Raw genomic sequence first — 16,837 nt, 5'->3', positions numbered from 1 at the left:
TAATGTGCCATTTGATACATGCCTAAATGCTTCTTTTGCTAATGAAATGCTCCAATTTCCTTTCTCCTATTGTTATCTCTAACGCATATTTTCCAATGAGGTAACCCTTTGTGATTTTTTTATATCAAATGAGATGATTCCAAATAAATGCTTGTATTTCTGCTTTTGTTATCTTGATACTAAGCCTGCTTGAACTTCTCCTATCGCCATGGATATGTTAGTCTCTTGCTGAGCTTTTTATGCTCACCCTATTGCTATATAAAGTTTTCAAGGTAGCTTGTTATGCACTGAAAAGCTAGAATTGGGTTGAAGTAGTGAAAGGTTAGAAGATTTTTGAGCTAATCTTTGTTGGATGATAGGTTTTTTTGTTGTATAGTATATTTTACTTCTGATGTAATGTTAAGGATATGTTTATACTTATGTATTGTAAAAGTTTAAACGACCACTCATGTTTATGGAATGATAAGTTTAAGTTGCATAAGGATAAGAACTCATGGTAAATAATTATCTTTTTGTGATTGTATATATTTCTACGATTATGGATTTGTGTTGTGGTTGATATTTAGTTGAGTTGCCTTTGGATTTTTTTAATCTCTGAGTGAAATAGATTATGATTTATGTAACGTACAGGTTTATGAATTGTGAATATTGATTTTGAATGATTCTTAGTATCCTCAAATTGTTAGATTGGGTCCTAGATTGAATTGATGATGAATTATAATATTATTGATTTTAGACAAGATCACACCTCCTGAATGTGATAATTCAGGGGGCGTGACAGGATTACTTTAGGATGGGTTTAGAACACTTGCTTTAGAAAAATTTGAGTCCCAAATGGGGGGAATTGATGCAAAACCTCAAGCAAAGCTTCTTCTTCTTCTTCTTCTTCTTAAAATCCTCTTCCCTTACAGTAAGTATCCCTCTTTTGTTAAGCTTTCCTTTAGTTTCTTCTCTAATTGCATTAGGTTTAGCTAATACAAGGCTTGCAAGATAGCAAGCATGCATTAAATCATACCTTGCCTGAATCTGAGTTCCCTGTAGAATGTTATAAGTAGTTTAGCAACAAAAGGTTAGAAATTACAGTTCATATTTTGTAGAATTTGTAGGGTTAAATGAAATAGAAGTCTAAGTTGGCATTTGAACTCTAAATCATTCAGTCTAGCACCAAAATAAAGATCCTTGAGTCTACTTTCAAATGGATTTGGTTTTGCCTAAATCAGATTTTAGTGTTAAAAGTTCGGTCCAAAATAATACATAGAGGTTATATTACCAAAAAATTTTAGATTCATGGCTTTATATCAAAATGAAAGAAATGTCCGGTGCTAAGCTGAAATCTTTTGAATTTTATAGAATTAAAATGAAAACGGAGATTAGGATTACTCTGGGATGGGATTAGAACACTTGCCTTAGAAAAGTTTGATTCCCAAATGGGGGAAATTGATGCAAAACCTCAAGCAAAGCTTCTTCTTCTTCTTCAAATCCTCTTCCCCACGTTGTCTGCTGTAAGTATCCCTCTTTTGTTAAGCTTTCCTTTAGTTTCTTCTCTAATTGCATTAGGTTTAGCCAATATAAGGCTTGCAAAGTGGCAAGCATGCATTAAAGAAGCTTATGTGTCATCCTTTGAACAAACATAGGTGGCACCAACCTTAGGTTAGCTAGTGATACATGTTCACCATTTTTTTTTTCTTTAACTTAAATCTGTATCCTTCATAAATCATATCCAATTTCTAATATTCACATTTAGATCCCTAGCCATAAACTTCTAATATAAAATTACTTAATATAAAAGAATTATTAGTTAATCCTCATATTTACAAACAAGCATCTATAAAATTTTTAAAAATTAGGGATGTTACACTCTCCCCTCCTTAAAGGAAAAAAATAGTCCTCTAAATTTATCATACCTCCTTCGACAAAAAGATAACATCAAAATTTTGCACCTAGATTAAGGCCATCAACATCATTGAGTCAGATGTGGTGACTTCCTTTTTCAAATCCAAATGTCTTGATGTAATATCCCTCACTTTTAAAAATTATTAATAAAGATTTATTTATAAATTGGAGGATCTATATGTAAATATAGAAATTTCAAAGACTAAATTGTTAAGTTAAAAAAAAAAAAAAGAGAAAACCGAAAATTTCGGTTTTATCCCACCGCCTCCACGCTCTCTATTTCTCGAGAAACAGAGAGAGGAGCGATGGGGCGTGGGGAGAAGAAAAGAAGAAGAAGAGGGAAAAGAAGAGAGGAAGAAGAGGGAGAAGAGAAGAAAAGAAGAAGAAGAAGAAGAAGAAGAGAGGGAAGAGGGAGAGGAAAGAGAGATAGCTGCAGCAGCAAGGGCTACAGCACCTCTGTTTCGTGTGGGAGGAAACAGAGGAGTTCATGTGCGGGGCGTCGGGGAGAAGAAGGGAAGAAGAGGGGAAGAAGAAGAAGAAGAAGAAGAAGAAGAAGAAAAGAGGAGGTGGCTGCGGTACGGGCTACAGCGAGGAGCTGTGGAGCGTTGGGGAGGAGAAAGGAAGAATAGTAGAAGAAGAAAAGACGAAGACGAGGGAAAAGAAGAGAGGAGGAAGAAGAGGGAGAAGAGAAGAATAGAAGAAGAAGAAAAAGAGAGGGAAGTGGGAGAGGAGCGAGAGGTGGCAGCAGCTAGGGCTACAGCACCCCTGTTTCCTGTAGGCGGAAACAGAGGAGAGGAGGTGTGGAGCGTTGGGGAGGAGAAAGGAAGAATAGGAGAAGAAGAAAAGACGAAGAAGAGGGAAAAGAAGAGAGGAGGAAGAAGAGGGAGAAGAGAAGAATAGAAGAAGAAGAAAAAGAGAGGGAAGTGGGAGAGGAGCGAGAGGTGGCAGCAGCTAGGGCTACAGCACCCCTGTTTCCTGTAGGCGGAAACAGAGGAGAGGAGGTGTGGGGCATTGGGGAGGAAAAGTAGAAGAAGAGGAAAAAGAAGAGGAGAAAAAGAAAAAAAAAAAAAGAAGGATGGCTGCGGCATGGGCTGCAGTGAGACGATGTGGGGTATCGGGTAGGAGAAGGGAAGAAGAGGAGAAGAAGAAGGAGAAGAAGAAGAAGAGGAAGAGAAGAAGTAGATGCGGGTGAAGTGGCGGCACCTCTGTTTTCTGCAGGAGGAAACAGAGGAGAGGAGGTGCTGTGCGTCGGGGAGAAGAAGGGGAGGAAGGAGAAGAAGAGAAGAAGAAGAAGAAAGGAAGGAGAAGGAAGAGGAGAAGGGAAAGAAGTAGCAGCGGCTACGGCTGTGGCAGCTGCAGTTGTGGCAGGGAAAGAGGGAGATGCAGGAAGAAGGGAAGGAGAGGAAGAAGAGAAGGGGAGGAAGGGGCTGCGGCTGCGGCGATGGCAGCTGCAGTTGGAAGAGAATGAGAGGAAGATGAGCAGGAGAGGAAGAAGAGGCTGCGGCCAAGGCTGCGACTGCAGCAGTGCAGCTGGGAAAGAAGAGAAGGAAAGGAAGAAGAAGAGAAAGGGAAAGGGAAGAAGAGAGGAAGAGGAGAAGGGGAGGCAGCTACAGCAGTGGCAGCTGCAACTGGAAGAGAAGGAGAGGAAACAGAGCAGGGGAGGAAGAAGAGACTGCGGCTGTGGTGGCAACGGCCGTGGCTACGACTGCGGTTGTGGCTGCAACATTGGCTGCGGTAGCTGCGACAGCGGTGGTGGCTGCAGCAGCCACTTTTGGGAAATAGAAAGAAAGGAAAGGGGAAAAAAAAAGGGGCTGTGGCCGTGATTGCGACTGCGGTGGTGGCGGCTGCGTCTGTGGCAACTGTGTTTGGGAAAGAAAAAGTAGGAACGAGAGAAGGGAGGAAGGAAGTAGTGCAGTGGAAGGGGCTGCGGTTGTGACAGCAGTTGCGGTCGTGGCTACGATTGTGGTAGTGGCAGCGGCGATGGCTGCGACAGCTGTGTTTTAAAAAGAAAACGAAGGAATGAGAGTAAGAGAGAGCAGGTGACTATGCCTCTATGTTCTGCATGAGCTGCAGTTATGGAGGAAAAAGAGAAGACATATGTTGAAAATGAAACAAGGAGAGGACACGGATGAAAAGTAGAAGGATTTGGGCTGACACCTTCTTTGGATCTTCGGATCAAAATCTTTGAAAGGCAAGTGTTTCGATCCTTCCTATTGCAAGCTTTCTAATCTATCCTATTGCAAGTGTCCTGATCTTTCCTTACTACAATTTTATCTCTATATTTGCTTTGAATATGAGGAATTTAGAATTGTTCTAGCCTTGCATTTGATATATCTCCTATTTAGACGTAACGATTTGAATCTATGCAACTTCCGAGATTCTGACCTTTCTACCTTGGTATGGTTATAACTTCATGTATTGACCTCTGATTTGGACAAAACATAATTGATCAGAATTTAGACTCATAAATCTTTCTTTTGATAGCTAATTTTAAGAATTTGGAGTAAGTTTGTCTGCCCAAACTTCTGTTTCAAATGAGCCTACAGATTCTGCAAAACAGTAATTTTGTTTTTGACCTTTAGTTACTAAATCAATGGTAACTCCTTGTTGGAAACCTTGATTCATACGAAACTTATTTCATCAGAAACTAGATTGAAATATCTTTCGAATGATATATTTTCTGAGTAAAATTGGAGCATGATTGATTGTTTGAATCATTTATTCATTGTGCCTTTTGAATTTTGTCAAAAATCGAGCTTTGGTCGATTTCGTATATTCTGGTTTCGTTCCTTTGGAAATTGATTTCATCTAACCTTCTTATTTGAATTGAGCTATATATGATTGCTTGGAATCCTTGTATGCTCTTGCTTTCATTTCCTTTCAAATCTGAATACATTTGTGAAGGATTATGTTTGCATCGTATTGACTCATAATGGCACATGTACATTTCGTTGTTCCGCATGTGCTTCCGATATGTCCCAATTTATTGTTCACAATAGCCTTTTGTACTCTAGTGTTTGTGGGATTATTTGGACGTTTGCAGAAATGGTAAAGGGTATGTGCTTAGAGCCCGCGATGCTCTAGATTATGTTTGATGGTCATTCACAAATGGATGGACCATATTATGTTTGGAATCCCACTTCACCTTCTACCTGTTTGATATGAAATTCAGAGTCGACCTAGCACTTGGGCAGGGTGAGAGGGCTCGAGTAGGAAAGGGCTACCCGTGGATGGAGTCGAGAACTCATCACGGCGTGGAGCCACCACTGAGTTAAACCTCACATGCACTATGCTAGTGTACGACGTCAGAGCTTTTGTTTCGTATTTTGTATTGATATGCTCCAAAATATTTCCTATGCCATTGATATACTTCAAAATGCTTCACATACCATTGATATGTTCCGAAATGTTCTATTTGTCATTGATATGCTCCGGAACATTTTATACGCTATTAGTATGCTACAATTGCTCTGTGCTCCATTTGTTATGAACTGATATGTTCTGAAATGTCCTATTTGCCACTGATATGCTCTGGAACATCTCTACGCTATTGATAGCTCAATTACTCTGTGCTCCATTTGCTATGAACTGATATGTTCTGAAATGTCCTATTTGCAATTGATATGCTCCGGAACATCTCGTACGCTATTGATATACTCCAATTACTCTATGCTCCATTTGTTATGAACCAAATATGTTAAGAATGAAATGACATTTGCGATTTTGTATCTAATGAGATGATATCCTTGAATCTCTTGGATTCTATTTTGCATTGTGATATGTTGTTTGTTTGAAACTGTCCCTTCTCGTGCTAGATATACTTTGTCACTTGCTTAGCTGTTTTTAGCTCACTCCGTTATTATATAAATCTTTCAGGTCAGCTTGTCACTCTTTGAGATGTTTGAATTGGGCTGAGGCAGTGGAGAGCTATTCTGAATTATGGGCAAGTCTTATTGGCTATTATGTTATTGTTGTATAAGCATATTTTATATGTAATGAAATATTGTCGATGAATCGAAATGGATATACCGTGTAAAAGTGTTAGAAGATCTCTCTTATTTGGAATTTTGGATTGTTAAGTTTAATTTACGATGATATGAACTTGTGGTAAATGGTTGGAGTTTTGATTGTATAAATTACTTAGCTTGTGGATTTATAAATGTTGTTCATGTTTGTTAAGTTGGCTTGGGTTGCCATAAATGTGAATTATCGAGTGATGCGATATATGATTATAAACTGCACAGGTTTTATAGATGTGAATTTGATAGAATGTTTTTCAATGTCCTCAAATGTTAGTTTGGATCCTGGATTGGTTTGTGATGAATCTTTTAATATTATTGATATTTTTGAGGGGCGTGACATGGTGGTATCAGAGCATGGTTTGAGGATCACTAAAATATTTGATATGTTGACGTGTAAAAGATATTGAGGTCTAGTGAATTATAGTGATTGGTGAAAATTTTCTTTGATGCATTTTAGGAATCTAGGATGATGAGGCAATTTGGTCCTCCTATTTCAATTGTTTTTGATTAATTAAGGGGCATGAAAGGGTTGATCGAGGATACTAAATCAGAGTTGCGCAATGAAAGCATGGTGAACCTAATTTCATTGGTGGTAGAAAAATGGATGATGCAAATGGAGAAGATATTTGATGTACAAAATTGTTCTGATAATCAAAAGATTTCTTTTGCTACCTTATATTGGAAGTAGAGGCTGATCATTAATGGCAACAATGAAAAGAATTTTTGGAGATTAGTGTCAAGAATGATAAGGACGATTTACCAATAAAAATATGATTGGAAATGAATCAGAAAATAATAACAAGAGGGTCAAGACATTTGGATTTGAAATGGGAAGTCACCACAAAAGACTCAATCATGTGTGAATTACAAGTTAAATTATGAAACAAATTTGCATTTTCGGGTGACTGGAGTCTAATTTACTTGTAGAAAGTTGGATCATAAAATAAAAGACTGCCCTTTGAACAATAAGAAAGAGTCATTGCCTCTTAAACCATCAGCCAATGTCAGAGTGTATGCTATCACTGAATATGATTCTAAAACTTCTGAATTAGTAGTTAAAGGTCTTATGTATGTTTGTGAAAGAATGCAAATATTTGTTTGACCATGGGTCCTATCTACGATTTGATTCGTAATATTTTGCTTATCACTTGGGCATTCAATTTAGACCACTGCATTATATGATATATGTAAATACAATCATTAGAGATTCTTTGATAATGAACTTGAATCTGGTCCTCTTATCTGATTCTTATTGGAGAACTTAAACTTTTTGCTGATTTAGTTCTCCTAGAGATTTGAAGTTTTGATATTATACTTGGTATGGATTGGCTATCTTCCTATCATACTAGTATGGATTAGTATATAACAAATGATCACTTTTTGCATATTTGATCAGTCGATCTTTTATTTTGAAAGTATTGGACATGATTTATCTCCTTGCCTAATGTATCCCAAGATGATTTACTCGAATTACCTCCAAAATGTGACTTTACTTTTGATTTGGTCTTTGGGACAATCCCAATATCTAAGCCTCTCTACAGAATGACATCATTTGAGTAAGTGGAATTAGAAAAGCAACTACAAGGATTATTAAATAAGGATTTTATTTGACTTAATATTTCATCATGGGGTGCTCCGGTGTTAGTTAAAAAGATGGATGGAACTTTGAAGCTTTGTATTGATTATAGACTGTTGAATCAGGTGACCATCAAAAACAAGTATCCTATACCTAGAATTGATGATTTGTTTGGTCAACTGTAGGTTGCACAAGTATTTTCAAAGATTGATTGAAGGTCGGGTTACGATCTATTGAGGATCAAGGAGGAGAATATTTCGATCACTCTTGGATAATTGTGTAATTGTATTGTATTGATGAAACTATTTGGAAGTAGGAGGAGGAAATAAACAAATCATAATCCTCATCTTTTCATCGTTTGAGCTATGACCAATTTAGAGGACTAAATTTTCTTTTAAGGGGGTAGAGTGTAATATCCCTCACTTTTAAAAATTATTAATAAAGATTTATTTATAAATTTGAGGATCTATATGTAAATATAGAAATTTCAAGGACTAAACTGTTAAGTTATAAAAAAAAAAAAAAGAGAGAAAATCGAAAATTTCGGTTTTATCCCACCGCCTCCCACGCTCTCTATTTCTCGAAAAACAGAGAGAGGAGCGGTGGGGCGTGGGGAGAAGAAAAGAAGAAGAAGAGGGAAAAGAAGAGAGGAAGAAGAGGGAGAAGAGAAGAAAAGAAGAAGAAGAAGAAGAGAGGGAAGAGGGAGAGGAAAGAGAGATAGCTGCAGCAGCTAGGGCTGCAGCACCTCTATTTCGTGTAGGAGGAAACAGAGGAGTTCATGTGTGGGGCGTCGGGGAGAAGAAGGGAAGAAGAGGAGAAGAAGAGAAGCAGAAGAAGAAGAAGAAGAAGAAGAAGAAGAAAAAGAAGAAGAAGAAGAAGAAAAGAGGAGGTGGCTGCGGCAAGGGCTGCAGCGAGGAGCTGTGGAGCGTTGGGGAGGAGAGAGGAAGAAGAGGAGAAGAAGAAAAGAAGAAGAAGAGGGAAAAGAAGAGAGGAGGAAGAAGAGGGAGAAGAGAAGAATAGAAGAAGAAGAAAAAGAGAGGGAAGTGGGAGAGGAGCGAGAGGTGGCAGCAGTTAGGGGTGCAGCACCTCTGTTTCCGAGAGGAGGAAGAAGAGGGAGAAGAGAAGAATAGAAGAAAAAGATAAAGAGAGGGAAGTGGGAGAGGAGCGAGAGGTGGCACCAGCTAGGGCTGCAGCACCCCTGTTTCCTGCAGGCGAAAATAGAGGAGAGGAGGTGTGGGGCATTGGGGAGGAGAAGAAGAAGAAGACGAAAAAGAAGAAGAGAAAAAAAAAAAAAAAAAAAGAAGAATGGCTGCGGCATGGGCTGCAGTGAGAAGGTGTGGGGTGTCGGGTAGGAGAAGGGAAGAAGAGGAGAAGAAGAAGGAGAAGAAGGAGAAGAAGAAGAAGAAGAAGAGGAAGAGAAGAAGTAGATGCGGGTGAAGTGGCGGCACCTCTGTTTTCTGCAGGAGGAAATAGAGGAGAGGAGGTGCTGTGCGTCAGGGAGAAGAAGGGGAGGAAGGAGAAGAAGAGAAGAAGAAGAAAGGAAGGAGAAGGAAGAGGAGAAGGGAAAGAAGGAGGAGAAGGGAAAGAAGTAGCAGCAGCTGCGGCCGTGGCAGCTGCAGCTATGGCAGGGAAAGAGGGAGAGGAAAGAAGAAGGGAATGAGAGGAAGAAGAGAAGGGGAGGAAGGGGCTGCGGCTGCGGCGATGCAAGCTGCAGTTGGAAGAGAAGAAGGAGAGGAAGATGAGCAGGGGAGGAAGAAGAGGCTGTGGCCGAGGCTGCGACTGCAGCAGTGCAGCTGGGAAAAAAGAGAAGGAAAGGAAGAAGAAGAGAAAGGAAAAGGAAAGAAGAGAGGAAGAGGAGAAGGGGAGGCAGCTACGGCAGTGGTAGCTGCAGCTGGAAGAGAAGGAGAGGAAACAGAGCAGGGGAGGAAGAAGAGGCTGCCGCTGTGGTGTCTGCGGTTGTGGCTGCGGCAGCGACGTTGGCTGCGGTATCTGCGGCAGTGGTGGTGGCTGCAGCAGCTGCTTTTGGGAAATAGAAAGAAAGGAAAGGGAAAAAAAAAAGGGGCTGTGGCCGTGATTGCAGCTGCGGTGGTGGCGTCTGCATCTGTGACAGTTGTATTTGGGAAAGACAAAGTAGGAACGAGAGAAGGGAGGAAGGAAGTAGTGTAGTGGAAGGGGTTGCGGTTGTGACAGCAGCTGCGGTCGTGGTTACGACTGTGGTAGTGGCAGCGGCGATGGCTGCGACAGCTGTGTTTGAAAAAGAAAACGAAGGAATGAGAGTAAGAGAGAGCAGGTGACTATGCCTCTATGTTCTGCATGAGCTACAGTTGTGGAGGAAAAAGAGAAGACATATGTAGAAAACGAAATAGGGAGAGGACACGGAGGAAAAGTAGAAGAATTTGGGCTGACACCTTCTTTGGATCTTCAGCAGCTAGGGCTGAAGAAGAGGGAGAAGAGAAGAAAAGAAGAAGAAGAAGAAGAGAGGGAAGAGGGAGAGGAAAGAGAGATAGCTGCAGCAGCTAGGGCTGCAGCACCTCTATTTCGTGTAGGAGGAAACAGAGGAGTTCATGTGTGGGGCGTCGGGGAGAAGAAGGGAAGAAGAGGAGAAGAAGAGAAGCAGAAGAAGAAGAAGAAAAAGAAGAAGAAGAAGAAGAAGAAGAAGAAGAAAAGAGGAGGTGGCTGCGGCAAGGGCTGCAGCGAGGAGCTGTGGAGCGTTGGGGAGGAGAGAGGAAGAAGAGGAGAAGAAGAAAAGAAGAAGAAGAGGGAAAAGAAGAGAGGAGGAAGAAGAGGGAGAAGAGAAGAATAGAAGAAGAAGAAAATGAGAGGGAAGTGGGAGAGGAGCGAGAGGTGGCAGCAGTTAGGGGTGCAGCACCTCTGTTTCCGAGAGGAGGAAGAAGAGGGAGAAGAGAAGAATAGAAGAAAAAGATAAAGAGAGGGAAGTGGGAGAGGAGCGAGAGGTGGCACCAGCTAGGGCTGCAGCACCCCTGTTTCCTGCAGGCGAAAATAGAGGAGAGGAGGTGTGGGGCATTGGGGAGGAGAAGAAGAAGAAGACGAAAAAGAAGAAGAGAAAAAAAAAAAAAAAAAAAGAAGAATGGCTGCGGCATGGGCTGCAGTGAGAAGGTGTGGGGTGTCGGGTAGGAGAAGGGAAGAAGAGGAGAAGAAGAAGGAGAAGAAGGAGAAGAAGAAGAAGAAGAAGAGGAAGAGAAGAAGTAGATGCGGGTGAAGTGGCGGCACCTCTGTTTTCTGCAGGAGGAAACAGAGGAGAGGAGGTGCTGTGCGTCAGGGAGAAGAAGGGGAGGAAGGAGAAGAAGAGAAGAAGAAGAAAGGAAGGAGAAGGAAGAGGAGAAGGGAAAGAAGGAGGAGAAGGGAAAGAAGTAGCAGCAGCTGCGGCCGTGGCAGCTGCAGCTATGGCAGGGAAAGAGGGAGAGGAAAGAAGAAGGGAAGGAGAGGAAGAAGAGAAGGGGAGGAAGGGGCTGCGGCTGCGGCGATGCAAGCTGCAGTTGGAAGAGAAGAAGGAGAGGAAGATGAGCAGGGGAGGAAGAAGAGGCTGTGGCCGAGGCTGCGACTGCAGCAGTGCAGCTGGGAAAAAAGAGAAGGAAAGGAAGAAGAAGAGAAAGGAAAAGGAAAGAAGAGAGGAAGAGGAGAAGGGGAGGCAGCTACGGCAGTGGTAGCTGCAGCTGGAAGAGAAGGAGAGGAAACAGAGCAGGGGAGGAAGAAGAGGCTGCCGCTGTGGTGTCTGCGGTTGTGGCTGCGGCAGCGACGTTGGCTGCGGTATCTGCGGCAGTGGTGGTGGCTGCAGCAGCTGCTTTTGGGAAATAGAAAGAAAGGAAAGGGAAAAAAAAAAGGGGCTGTGGCCGTGATTGCAGCTGCGGTGGTGGCGTCTGCATCTGTGACAGTTGTATTTGGGAAAGACAAAGTAGGAACGAGAGAAGGGAGGAAGGAAGTAGTGTAGTGGAAGGGGTTGCGGTTGTGACAGCAGCTGCGGTCGTGGTTACGACTGTGGTAGTGGCAGCGGCGATGGCTGCGACAGCTGTGTTTGAAAAAGAAAACGAAGGAATGAGAGTAAGAGAGAGCAGGTGACTATGCCTCTATGTTCTGCATGAGCTACAGTTGTGGAGGAAAAAGAGAAGACATATGTAGAAAACGAAATAGGGAGAGGACACGGAGGAAAAGTAGAAGAATTTGGGCTGACACCTTCTTTGGATCTTCAGCAGCTAGGGCTGAAGAAGAGGGAGAAGAGAAGAAAAGAAGAAGAAGAAGAAGAGAGGGAAGAGGGAGAGGAAAGAGAGATAGCTGCAGCAGCTAGGGCTGCAGCACCTCTATTTCGTGTAGGAGGAAACAGAGGAGTTCATGTGTGGGGCGTCGGGGAGAAGAAGGGAAGAAGAGGAGAAGAAGAGAAGCAGAAGAAGAAGAAGAAAAAGAAGAAGAAGAAGAAGAAGAAGAAGAAAAGAGGAGGTGGCTGCGGCAAGGGCTGCAGCGAGGAGCTGTGGAGCGTTGGGGAGGAGAGAGGAAGAAGAGGAGAAGAAGAAAAGAAGAAGAAGAGGGAAAAGAAGAGAGGAGGAAGAAGAGGGAGAAGAGAAGAATAGAAGAAGAAGAAAATGAGAGGGAAGTGGGAGAGGAGCGAGAGGTGGCAGCAGTTAGGGGTGCAGCACCTCTGTTTCCGAGAGGAGGAAGAAGAGGGAGAAGAGAAGAATAGAAGAAAAAGATAAAGAGAGGGAAGTGGGAGAGGAGCGAGAGGTGGCACCAGCTAGGGCTGCAGCACCCCTGTTTCCTGCAGGCGAAAATAGAGGAGAGGAGGTGTGGGGCATTGGGGAGGAGAAGAAGAAGAAGACGAAAAAGAAGAAGAGAAAAAAAAAAGAAAAAAAAAAGAAGAATGGCTGCGGCATGGGCTGCAGTGAGAAGGTGTGGGGTGTCGGGTAGGAGAAGGGAAGAAGAGGAGAAGAAGAAGGAGAAGAAGGAGAAGAAGAAGAAGAAGAAGAAGAAGAGGAAGAGAAGAAGTAGATGCGGGTGAAGTGGCGGCACCTCTGTTTTCTGCAGGAGGAAACAGAGGAGAGGAGGTGCTGTGCGTCAGGGAGAAGAAGGGGAGGAAGGAGAAGAAGAGAAGAAGAAGAAAGGAAGGAGAAGGAAGAGGAGAAGGGAAAGATGGAGGAGAAGGGAAAGAAGTAGCAGCAGCTGCGGCCGTGGCAGCTGCAGCTATGGCAGGGAAAGAGGGAGAGGAAAGAAGAAGGGAAGGAGAGGAAGAAGAGAAGGGGAGGAAGGGGCTGCGGCTGCGGCGATGCAAGCTGCAGTTGGAAGAGAAGAAGGAGAGGAAGATGAGCAGGGGAGGAAGAAGAGGCTGTGGCCGAGGCTGCGACTGCAGCAGTGCAGCTGGGAAAAAAGAGAAGGAAAGGAAGAAGAAGAGAAAGGAAAAGGAAAGAAGAGAGGAAGAGGAGAAGGGGAGGCAGCTACGGCAGTGGTAGCTGCAGCTGGAAGAGAAGGAGAGGAAACAGAGCAGGGGAGGAAGAAGAGGCTGCCGCTGTGGTGTCTGCGGTTGTGGCTGCGGCAGCGACGTTGGCTGCGGTATCTGCGGCAGTGGTGGTGGCTGCAGCAGCTGCTTTTGGGAAATAGAAAGAAAGGAAAGGGAAAAAAAAAGGGACTGTGGCCGTGATTGCAGCTGCGGTGGTGGCGTCTGCGTCTGTGACAGTTGTATTTGGGAAAGACAAAGTAGGAACGAGAGAAGGGAGGAAGGAAGTAGTGTAGTGGAAGGGGTTGCGGTTGTGACAGCAGCTGCGGTCGTGGCTACGACTGTGGTAGTGGCAGCGGCGATGGCTGCGACAGCTGTGTTTGAAAAAGAAAACGAAGGAATGAGAGTAAGAGAGAGCAGGTGACTATGCCTCTATGTTCTGCATGAGCTACAGTTGTGGAGGAAAAAGAGAAGACATATGTAGAAAACGAAATAGGGAGAGGACACGGAGGAAAAGTAGAAGATTTGGGCTGACACCTTCTTTGATATGCTCTGGAACATCTCGTACGCTATTGATATGCTCCAATTACTCTGTGCTCCATTTGCTATGACCTACTCCACTTTAGAGTGGTTCGGTCAATCTTGACCTACTCCACTTTTGGCTTCCTCGACGAGGTCACCGACGTCAACTAGAGGCCTTCCTTCAATAAACGAAGGCCAACCACCCTTTTACAGTTTCACTCCTTTTGACGGGCTTAGGAGACAACCCTTACAGAATTTTCTTTCCTCTCTTAACAGATTAGAACTTGGAAGAAACGAGGAAGAAGAACTTTCAACTCATACAACACTTTTGAGCTCTAAAAATCACAAAGTAAAATCAGAATTTTGGTGGTTTCTGGGTGCCCTTTCAGTGCTGAAAGGGTGGGGTATTTATAGGCCCCAACCTAGTTTGAATTTGGAGCTCAAAACTGTCAATTCCCAGAATTCCGAGATATGGCGGTTGCACCGCCTGACTGAGGCGGTTTCACCGCCTGGCAGAGCTCGAAGACTGAGCCTCTGGGCGGTGCCACCTCTGTCAGGGGTGGTTGCACCTCTTGCCAGAGCTCGAAGACCCAGCTCTGTTAGGATCGGAGCGGCACTAAGAGGGGGGGGTGAATTAGTGCAGCGGATTAAAACTTCGATTTTAATAAAATCTTTCGTACGTTAAGAACGAAACTTGAGAAATTTAATTTGAAGGTGTATTCTTAAAGTTGCGCAGCAAGAGTAATAAGGAACTAAAGCAGTAAGAAGATTTGCAGTAATATAAATGACAATAATAAAAAGCAAACCAGAGATTACGCCGATTTTTAGAGTGGTTCGGTCAAATGACCTACTCCACTTGCGAGGCCCCTCTTCGATGAGGCTCCCACCTTCCACTAGCAAGTCTCTTGAAATGGAAGGGTAAACACCCCTCTTACAACTCTTTACAAGCAATTCACTCTCTTACAAATTTTTAGCAAGAATGAAGGAGGTGAACACTAGCAAATTGAAAACAAGACAAGCTAACACTTTTCTAAGGCCTTTCTCTCAAACACTTGCTGCTCCAAAAAGTTGTTCTCTCAGCTGAGATTTGAGGGGTATTTATAGGCCTCAAGAGGATTCAAATTTGGGCTTCAAAATTTGAATTCTCTTTGGGTTCCCGCTGTTGGAGGTGCCACCGCCCAGCCAGGAGGTGTCACCGCCCAGCACTCGGGTGCTGGGCGGTGCCACCGCCTACAGTGTTTTCAGCCCAACTACAGTGTTTTCAGCCACTAGTTGGGCTTCAATCTTGGCTCTCTAGTTCGCTGGTTTAGCTTAATTTTTAGCCTAAACCAACTCTGACTTTGGGCCCAGTTGGCCCCTAACCAGGATATAGGATTATCTCTTAATCCTAATCTTAATTACAAGTGGACTACATAACCAAAACACATCCTAAGCAAATTTTCAACCGCGAACGTCGAGTCTTGTTCCGGCGAGCTTTCCAACGAACTTCTTCCGACGGACTCCCTGCAAGCTCCCAATCTTTGTGATGACTTTTAACGAGTAGCCGAGCCTTCTCGGTGATCTCCGCGAGCCTCCGACGATTTCTTCGGCGAACTTCCGACACGTTCCCGATTTCTTCTCGGATGGTTCCGGCAGCATCTCCGATGATTCTTCGGTCTCTTAAACGTCCATCGAGCTCGACTCCGGTATCCTTGCTTTATGTTTTCTGGTTATCGTAGTTAATCCTGCACACACAAGCAAACACTCTACTCCGATCTAGACAATTATTATTACGCAAATTGACATTCTGTTGCCCGACACGTCATTGGTTGGCGCTTCGTCCGATTCTTCGGTGCATCATCCTCTCTTGCGGCTTGTTGCCCAATCGGCGGTTGACCTCCGCAACCCCGATATCCTTGGTGCAATTTCGCTCTCCTTGGCCCGATGCCCGACGCCCGAAGCCTTCTGCCATCCAATATCCTGACGTGATCTCCTCCGACGCAACGTCAATTCCTCCTGCGTTAATTGTCTAATCCTGATCGAGTAGACCTGTATCACTCAAAATGTAGTCAAACATTTAAACACAATCAATTAGTTTCATCATCAAAATCCGAGATTCAACAATCTCCCCCTTTTTGATGATGACAACTAATTGATGACTAACGGAGTTAACCTTAACTCCCCGGAGTTTAACTAAACTCCCCCTATCAATATGCCATTGATAGAACACTTGGATTATCCCAAATCCAAGTAACATTCATCACATGTTATGAAAAACATTTAAACTATCATGCAAATATATAAAATATTTAATTCAATGCATGAAGTCATCAATATACTTCTCCCCCTATGTCATCAACAAAAAGGAGAAGTAGCTCTAGCTATTTTAAAAGATATGCAAGTTTTTGCAACATAAAGCTAGATTTTCATCACAACATATAAGCACAAAAGTATAGCAAGATTCTTAAGTTCAATCATGGCAATTCAATACTTGCTTCTTGTGCACGATTGCACTTTGCTTTTCTTTGCAATGTGCATGATAGTATTTCTTTGTAATATTCAAAATAGCAAATTGTACATCATGCTAGCTAGCATATTAAAGATATTCAAGACAGTAAGTTTTTCTTCTCTTTTGAGAAGTGTTATTTTTGCTTCCTTTACAAAGTGCAAGCTAGCAAAGTATTTGAAAAAGTGAGCAAGTTTTGTAACATATAAGCTAGTAAAAATTTCAAAAGCAAATACAAGATAGCTTTCTTGTTGAAGTGTGTAAGCTATCGATTCTTACTTCCTATTGCAATGTGCAGGTTGCAAGTCTTGCTTCTTGAGATGGGCAAGATAATGATGTTCAAGAAGACAACTTTTGCTTCTTGAAATAAGCAAGTTAGCAATCTTTGCTACTTAAGATAGGCAAGCAAGCAATCAAGTTTTTTGCATATTCTTGACTTGTGCAAGCAAGCTATCTCCCCCTTTGTCATTGTCAAAAAGAAGGGAAGACCCATTACATCAATTATGACAAAGGTAAGTATCAATCTTAATTGTGCATCATCATATTTTCAAATTAGAATATGCACATTTTCAAAAACCTTATATTCATTCATGCATGATATTGAATAAATCGATCAACATTATAAGGATATCATACATGATACTAAAATTTTTAACTATTTGTCAACATTTTGATCATGATACCAAATATTCATCATTTAGAGTATTCATGATACAAAACATTAAATCAATATTTATAATACATCATTTTAGCGACAACTCATAGTATTTTAAATCATGATTTACATCATATGTAATACATCACATCATAATTAGAAAGCACAAGTATTGCATATATCATTGCAAATCATAAATGTTTCATATCATGATGGTATCAATTTGTCAAATTATATCCTACCA

This window comes from Musa acuminata, chromosome BXJ2-4 (genome assembly GCF_036884655.1).
Source record: "Musa acuminata AAA Group cultivar baxijiao chromosome BXJ2-4, Cavendish_Baxijiao_AAA, whole genome shotgun sequence".
Lineage (NCBI taxonomy): Eukaryota > Viridiplantae > Streptophyta > Magnoliopsida > Zingiberales > Musaceae > Musa > Musa acuminata.
This window is presented reverse-complemented; position numbering follows the sequence as displayed.